The sequence below is a fragment of the Dermacentor albipictus genome, chromosome 6 (genome assembly GCF_038994185.2).
Source record: "Dermacentor albipictus isolate Rhodes 1998 colony chromosome 6, USDA_Dalb.pri_finalv2, whole genome shotgun sequence".
Lineage (NCBI taxonomy): Eukaryota > Metazoa > Arthropoda > Arachnida > Ixodida > Ixodidae > Dermacentor > Dermacentor albipictus.
The window spans coordinates 10,984,055-10,992,516 of NC_091826.1; positions in this window are offsets into that span (position 1 = coordinate 10,984,055).

Genomic DNA, 8,462 nt, shown 5'->3' on the forward strand with positions numbered 1-8,462 from the left:
AAAAAGACGTAAAGCAAATAGGCAGCCAGCCGCATTTATCTGTCAGCGCTGACAGAGACAGTCTGTCAAAGTGTCACACTGCCATGGCATGAAAAGCAGCTGGTGTCATTACGAAGCTGAGCTTCCTTGTCCATTAGCACATCCAGGATTGCGTTATGGTTGGGGGTGTCGGTGAAATTTTGTCGAGGAATCACGGTAGCCTTTTAGTAGGCTACAAAGAGAGTAGCCTACTTGCACCAGTATACGGTTATGTGAATACTCCAGTTACAGTATTAGCTGGAAGCCAGCCATGGGAATCACTGGGCTTAAGTTTAACAAATTTAAGGTAACCAAACTGGAATCGCTTTAGATCAAAATATGAGAGAGAAAAGTGCGAATATTTTTTATCCAGAAATTCAAGACAGTTTCATTAGGTTTAATGAGAACACAGGAAAGTTAACCTGCCTGTCAAAGTGCCTCGTGTGGCCAGTCGAGCGTCAATCTTGCGTGCATTTTTGGGCTTCTTTCACGCTCAGCAAAACACTTTTATGTTGCGCATAATGAGCAACAGAAAGCTGTATCGGGAGTTTTTCGCCTCGCTCTACAATTTTTTCACTGACACTTTTCATCTAATTGAATATTTGAGAGTTTGATTAATTAATTAAGACTGATTGTCTAATTAGGCGGAATGAAAAAAAAACGTGCGCAGCTTGCACTAGTCGTGCAAGCCTGGAGTCAACAGCGGAGCTTGTGATAACCCAGCTTTTACGTGGCTTGTCTAAGTTGTTTGTAGGTTTTGCGAGGTCATGCAAGGTTTTGCTAAGTTGTTGGTAGGCTTGGCTAAGTGGTTTCTAGGTTTTGCGAGGTCATGGTAGGCTTGGATAAGTTGTCTATAGGTTTCGCTAAGTTGTTGTCCCGGCGGGCTTGACGTTGGAAGTTTTTGAGCGGTGGCAGGACGGGATTACTTTCTCGGCTACGTCGAGCGTTCAGGCGCCGACTCTCGCGTTCCCTGAACTGAAACTAGTGATCCTCGACTCGGCGTAGCGTCTTCTCAGCCGCAGCCTCGGTGCGGTGTTCCGGATCAGCTCGGCGGCGGCACATTGATTCTCGCTTGGCAGTACGACGCTCTTCCTGGTGAGCCGCTTCTTCTTCGGGCGTCCGGACTTTCTTCGGTTTTCCCATGGCAGCAGCACGTACGCACGGACTAGAGGAGGCGAGAGGTGTGTCACCGTGCCGGCTGTTCAGCGCTTTTACTTGCCTGTGACGTCACGACTCCGTCATACGCGCGTGGGGTGCGAGGAGGTTACGTGGCTCGGTGCTCTCGCAGGTGAACATCTTGAAGGGGCAGCGCAATATGACGAAGATAGAAGGCAGGAACACACAGCCTTCTACGTCATATTGCGCTGCCCCTTCAAGATGTTGAACCAGTACTAACTCGCCCAAATGTCGATCCTTCTCTCGCAGGTGGTTGCTAGGAAACGCGAGGCGGCGCACAGCTGGACTGCGTTTTCTGGTAACGCTCCACGGCGGAACTAAAAGCTTAAACTGCTCCGCTGTTAAAAAATAGTTTTAGTATCTCCAATCGACGGTCAACAACATTACCTTTACGTGGCACGTGGCTACGTGGCATTTGCATATTTGTAAACTTTCGCTAAAGTTAGCTGCGACGCCCTGTTTATAGTCATTCACAAGCATTAGCGGTATCTCGTTTTTTGCGAAGAAGAAAAGTTTAAGCAAAGAGTTTATAATCTGCATTTACTTCCATTTTTTACACTTTCTTTCCCTCATGGCTACTAAAATACTTGATAACTGATACATGAACGAATGAATGTGGAGTGTTTAGTGGCGCAAGGGCCAGGTACGACCAAATAGCGCCATGCCAGCGTTATATAACTGATACATTCAAGGCTGGCTTGCTGTATTCGCATTTTATCACCCTGGCACATAAATAGGCTACGAAGAATGGAATAGCTGTACCAAACATTGTGCAACTTGACACACATTGTGCGTAGCGTTTCCGTGTTTCATAATTTGATTTTTTTTATTCGTATGGGCTGCCACGTGGCATAACATCAGCATTAAATTAAAAACAGGGTTTTTGACGAAATACGCGTTTAAATCCTTGAAATTAGGGAAGCTGAGATAATGAAATGATTTCCTCTCGCTTACTTTTACCACTGAGATACACATTTAAAAATGATTCGATGTGGTAATTGGCAACAATTATGCAAATGAGATTATTTACTTTCTAATCAAAAGAGCCATGCGGTTATTCACAATGTAAGACTTTACTCTAACCATCCAAGGAATCCATAACCGCTTCAGAAATGAAAAAGTTGACGCTGCTAATTTTTACAGCGTAATTCGGCCAATTCCATACAGACAAGCCTAACTGAGCAGCCGAAGAGCGCAACTGACATGCACTTTGTAGACGCCCATCCGTGAATGGCGTGACTGCTTGCGCCTCATCATTGGGCGAGCATCAGTGGGTCGTCCTTATCAAGCCGCGATCGTTCCATAGCTTCATGCTTGCCCGACAGTGAGTCGCAAGCAGTCACGTCACTCACGGATGGGTGCTTTCAAAGGGCTTGACAGCTGCGCTCTTCGGCTGCTCAGTTTGGCTTGTCCGTGTGGAACTGGCCGGAAACTGCGCTGCCGAGCACCTTGCCGTTCGGTAAGTACTTCCGTTTGTCACAGACGCAGCAGATCCAAGGCACACGATCACGGTTCACCGTATTGTTTTAGTATGCGTCCGATGCACAAGAGCAGTTCATACTTAAAAAACTTTCTTAAACTTCTTAAAAAAATTCGCGCTGCCATGAACCGCAAACCTGACGACCAGCTAAGATGTCGACCGCGTTCAGTCTAAATTATTGACGGGGTTTGATGCCCCAAAGCAAAGTAGGGGCTTTGTAACATGCCGTAGTGAAGGGCTCGGAAGGAAATTTGACGGACTGTGTTTCGTTAGCGTGCGGCGGGGGAGGGGGGGGGGGGGGTGACCGAAGACCTATGGGCCCCGGATGCCAGACGACCTAGCTACGCCACTGCGTGCGCTAAAGAAATTCGGTGCACGAGCATTTTTGAATTCCGCCTTCATCGTAACGCTTCCACCTAGAGTCGAACCGGTGACCTCGCCTTCAAGATAAGCCGCGCGGCGTATCTGTGCATGCTAAAGCCGCCGCGGCTGCTGTCTCGACGAGCTGTATTGTGCGGCGTGTAGCCGTTCCGCTCGAAGTCAGGTTCCGTTATCCGCCGGAGTATACGGTACCTGTGTGGCGAGCATGGCGAGGAGAGGGTCGTGCGACGGCGGTGCACGCATTGCTCGGACCACGACAAACGACGACGAGTCAGATCGCTATCGCGGCGGTTCGGCCCTGCCGCTCGGGCAGCGCGCGTGAAAGAGTCCCCTTGTGCGCGAGCTCGTGCTCCTCGGAAAGCAGCCTCTCTGCCGCATCGCTTGCGAGGAAGCTCGCTTCGGCGACGGCGGCAGCTGGTGCCCCGACCGACGGGGACGGCACAGCGCAGCGGGTCTTGCGAGATTGTGCCGATAAGGACCGTTCGCTTTTTGCGACGGCGCGCGAGAGGTTGTGCATTGCTACCAGCCGCGCACGAGGGCGCTGCAAGCAGAACTACCGGCACGGCACGCCTGCTTGGCTCGTCTCCACCGCAGGACATTTCACCGCCTTGCCGGCTGTTCTCAAGTATTCCAGCCGACTCGAGTGCAAGCAACGACTACGATGCGGCCGCTGACAGCGGAATTTGTGCATTACTGCCTATCAGCGTCGTCGTCGTATCGCCACCGCTCGCGATCGTCACCGTAATCAGCAGCATTACTAACAGCGTCCTAATTATGTCGATACACCTGAGGCTTCGGAAGATTACTTCAAGTGGGGAGGGAGGAAGGTGGGATGAGGCGGCTCAATACATTTGCGAGAGCTGAAGATTCCCGAGGACTGCCCACTGTTCGCGTGAAGTCTCGCGGGAAAGCACTAAAGTCGCTTCTAGGTGGTACATGTTGTTCCGCACATTTCTTCCCCGACACGCGACAGGCGTCTAGGAAGGGCGGCAATTAATAGGGTTACTGCGTAGATTCTTGTGCTCGGTATGACTTTCGCGTAAAAGAAAAGTAAGCCTAAAGCCCATTACAATGTCGGCAAAGCCAGCTCCACTAACTTCCTTAGTTAGTTTGGCGCTTAAATTACTCCCATGCTATTGCGCGTGCTGACACCGATTTACACGATCAATAAACAGATTTGTCGAGATTTTCTTTCGTCGAAACAAACAAACAAACAAAAACCTATAGCACATTAAAATGTCGGCTAGGACAAGTCGACTAAGCTCTCTTAGATGCGTTGGTTCGGTGCATAAAGCAAACGCCATGCTGGTTCACGTGCCGACGCCCTTTTGCACGACGAATGAACAGATTTGCCTAGACTGACTTTCGCGGGAAAAAACCGAACAAACTTCAGCATATAGACCCGTTTCGCTTTAATCCCGTGGGCGCCGCCATGTTTTATCGCGTGATGACGCGTCCATTGCTAGCCTCCGTTGCCTCCGTGTGTACAATGGATGTGTATGACGACCCGGTGTGGTTCAGCACACCTCTGCTCCGGCGGATACCGCGGGCGCTGATTGGGCGAATGACACGAAGCTTTGACCACAACTTCAGAGGGCATGTAAGCGCTTTCTGAACCCATGCAGTACGCCTTGTGCAAACAGCGCGAGCAGCGTATACGGAGCCTGTACTAAAAGCGGGCTAGAAATGAATTTCAAGCTGTACGAACTTCCTGATTATGAATTAATGCAGGATCACAGTGTCTTGCTCGTTTTTAAAAGCGAATGCCGTATGCAGGCAGCCGTATGCCATATGCCGTGGCCGACGAACGACCCTGAGCCGCCGTTGCCTAGCAACGCCTCAACCGCGCTCCAACAGATGGCGCCGCAGTCACCGCTCGCTCCACCGAAAGCCCCTTAAACTTCGTAAATCACTGCCACGCTTTGAAGAATGCCGCCTCCTCCTCGCCTAGGCCGACGCCGCGTCGCTATTGGCCGAATAGCATCACGTGGGCCCTCGCGCCGTGCATCAGCGCCATTTTTGCTCCAGAAGCGTCTACGCGGAGTGGCGAGGAGCACATGTTGGCGCCATTGCTAAGTTCGAGCAGTGCAGGCGGCGCCACGGTCTAGGAGGGAGCGCGAAAGAGAGGAGAAACGAGGAGTGAAGGCGGAGGAGGAGAGTGTCGATACTTTACGAAGTTTAAGGGGTTTTCGCTCCACCAAATGTGCTCCGCTGGAGTAGAGGGAGAGGAGGTGTCGGCTCGCGGGGGTGCGCTTCGCCTCGAAAGAGACGCAACAACGACAGAACGAAGCGAGGAACGCTCCGCACGACTTGAGAAGCGTCGTAACGAAGATGCGGCTAGAAGTCTTGCCACGTCCCGGAGTGACTCCTCAACTGCGGAAGAGAGCGCTTTTGCAGCTCTTGCTTTCGCAATTCAACTAGGGTTAACCAGAGCTAAACCACAAGCAATTTTTATTTGGCAAACACTTTGAAGCAGCGACTTTTCACGTTTCTGACTCAGTACAGTTCGTCGGAGAGGTCACTAGCTGATTGTTTATTTTCTGCCTAATCACTCGCGGGTCTGCTTAGTTACTATAAATTTGTTCCTGCTGCGCACAATGCTTGGAACGTAGATGCATGTGCCGTACTTCGTAATGGCTTGTAGGAAAGACGTATTATCGCTAGTCACTCGCTTACTCTGAGGGCCGTCGCTGAACATTCACCTTCGAACATTCGTGTGCTGTCGGTGTAGTTGCCGTCACCCATGCTTCGACCCGTTCAGTCAAGTGTGCGCCCATTCACCTATTCTTGATACATTGGCGATAGAGTAGGCACAAGTTTGCGTGTGAGTCGAAGTACATGTGTTTAGATAACGTGTCAGAAGCTTTACTATGCCAGGAAGCGGCGCTACTTTCTTAGTCACTGTGTAACGAGCGGTAGTCACTCGCAGTTCCAGGTTTGAAGTCCTTTCTCTGGAAGTTAGCGATGCAACGTTCGCGGATGAGAGTTTTTTTTTCCCTTTCTTTTCTTTGCCTCCGGGAAAGCTGTGTATCGTGGTGGGACGGTAGCGAAAGGGCAGTCCTTATGCAGCAGTCCGTGGACTTGGTTACACAGATTCATTTCATTTCTTAGAACGCCAGTCGCTATTTTTGCAGCTAACTGCAGCACACGTATTCTATCTACCATGCACTCCACATTTTTCAGCATGAATGGAGCACAAAGCAATGGCGAACACCCACTTGCATTTCCGACAGCTGATTGGACAGAGGCAGGACAGAAGTTATAATGGTTTCGTATTCGTGCGCTTTCGCTGAGGCAGTGGACGGCGCACCGCCTAAAGCGTCATCGCGATTCTCCGGAGCAAACTGCTCCACGAAAGGGGTCATAGTCCAATAAAATGTCACCGAAGACAGGTTCACTCGCTCACTTCTCTGGAAAGCTCACCCGACGCATACAGCACTACCCGTGCGATAGTCCACTTGTCGACGCCGATTTACACGACGAATAGACTGATTTGCCCAGACTGACTTTCGTGGGAAAATAGGCAAGCAAATTGGTGGCGAGGACTTACGGAGTCTCGCCATTTATAGGAAGCTCCTCGCTTGCGTATAGTACGAAGGATAACGCGGCGCGCTTCTCATAGGTTTGGCTGTCGGCGCTCAATAAAAATTCAGAACCCTTTCAGTATGTGAACATGGAAGACCAGCGATGTATCCCTACCCTCCCTGTAGCCTACCCTCCGCTCAACCTAACGCGTCATTGCCAGAGTTTTGTCACCCACATCATTGAGGTTTCTTTCGCTTGCCTCGACCTTATCACTTAAAATTTTATTGTGGCTAATAGCTTACTGCATCATTGTTGGCGCGAACGTGCACGGATTTGAATTCATACTTTGTGTTGTTTCTGCAAATCCTGACAATAGGAGAACAAACAAATTACAAGTAGCAGTGGCGGTTGCCTCATTTGTATTTTCTCACTTCAACATTTATTATTTTAAACATGTTGGATGTCCACTGTAAACACCATGCGCATACAGAATATATTTAAATATATACACAGGACAAAGTTTATTATATCTTTAAAGATAAGGAGGAAGCCAATTAACAATTATTTCTAAAGGTATGGATAGCATATGCTTATAGAGAGTGAATATGTTGCTATATCTTGACCTCGCTTCGAAATGCTTTGCGCGCTTTTTTTTTTGACCTTGAAAAAGGACCTGTAGACTATAGTGACCCCTCCGGCAGAGTCTTTTATCAACGGCGTGTGAAATGCACGTGAATGGTATGTCTCAGTATCGCTTCTCTTTCCAGTAAGCAAAACTAATGACTCATTAAAAACACTTCTAATTGTTTACAACATTTATTAGGGATGGAAACATCGTCACTTCCATAAGTCATAAATATATACAGGGTGTCCCAATTTCCTACCATGCACCAAGACTTTTAAAAACAGCAATGCGTTACTCGAATTCTGAACTGAAACTTGCAGCGCAAAACCTAAGACGGACCACAAAAGGAAGATACGACACACACTGGCCCTGGCTGACGGCTTCTTTATTTCTTTGTCGTCGATGCATATATAAACCCTAGGTCACACAGCCGCGCAGGTGCACAGATTACATTACAGAGATCTGCCAAATCATCACATACGCAAACGTAGGAAGTCAAATTCAGATGGGTGCAGGGACAAAGATGTGTCACTGATGCAATTATCGCTTTGTCTTTTTATGTGGTAGGCCTCTAAGGCAAGCCGCGCATGCTCAGTCTTGCTTTTGCCAAGAATCGACGTCCCATCAAGTCGCGCCCCACAATTGTCGCAAGATTTTATATGCGCAACAAGGTGCGCTCCTCTATCTACATGTATTTGCGCTGTAAGTTTAGGTTCAGAATTTTGTACCAACTAGGCCCAAATGAAGTGTTACTGCGTTACTCGAAGAAAATCTAGTGCATATTGTTTCCAGTACAGTGGAGTAGCTGCCAATAATTTTTCCGTTACTGAGATTTAATTAGGCAAACATAGTTAATTATTTAACTCGAGACATACTGTCATAATTACCAAAGAGTCAATGACGAATTTGTAGGCACAGTCAAGGGACATCTAACTGCGGTATTTTCAGCGACCTACTAATTGCGCACAAATTTTTTTCCGACTGATAAATAAAACCTGCGAAATGTGGCGAATACCACGTGACTGCGCTCCCATCCGCATCACAAAGCAGCGTCCTCGAACAGGCTCCTGCTGAGTTAGCCAGAACGAAATGAAGGGAAAATATAGCACTCCTTACAGATGGTTAACCAGCGAATCTAAAATGTACGGACCCGGTGTTTATCACTGGGTTAATCCCGACGGTTCATTAAACGACGACTTATTGGGCTGCCAGGTCCTCGATACGCAGTCGTTGCTTGCGCTCGGCTGCATGATCCTG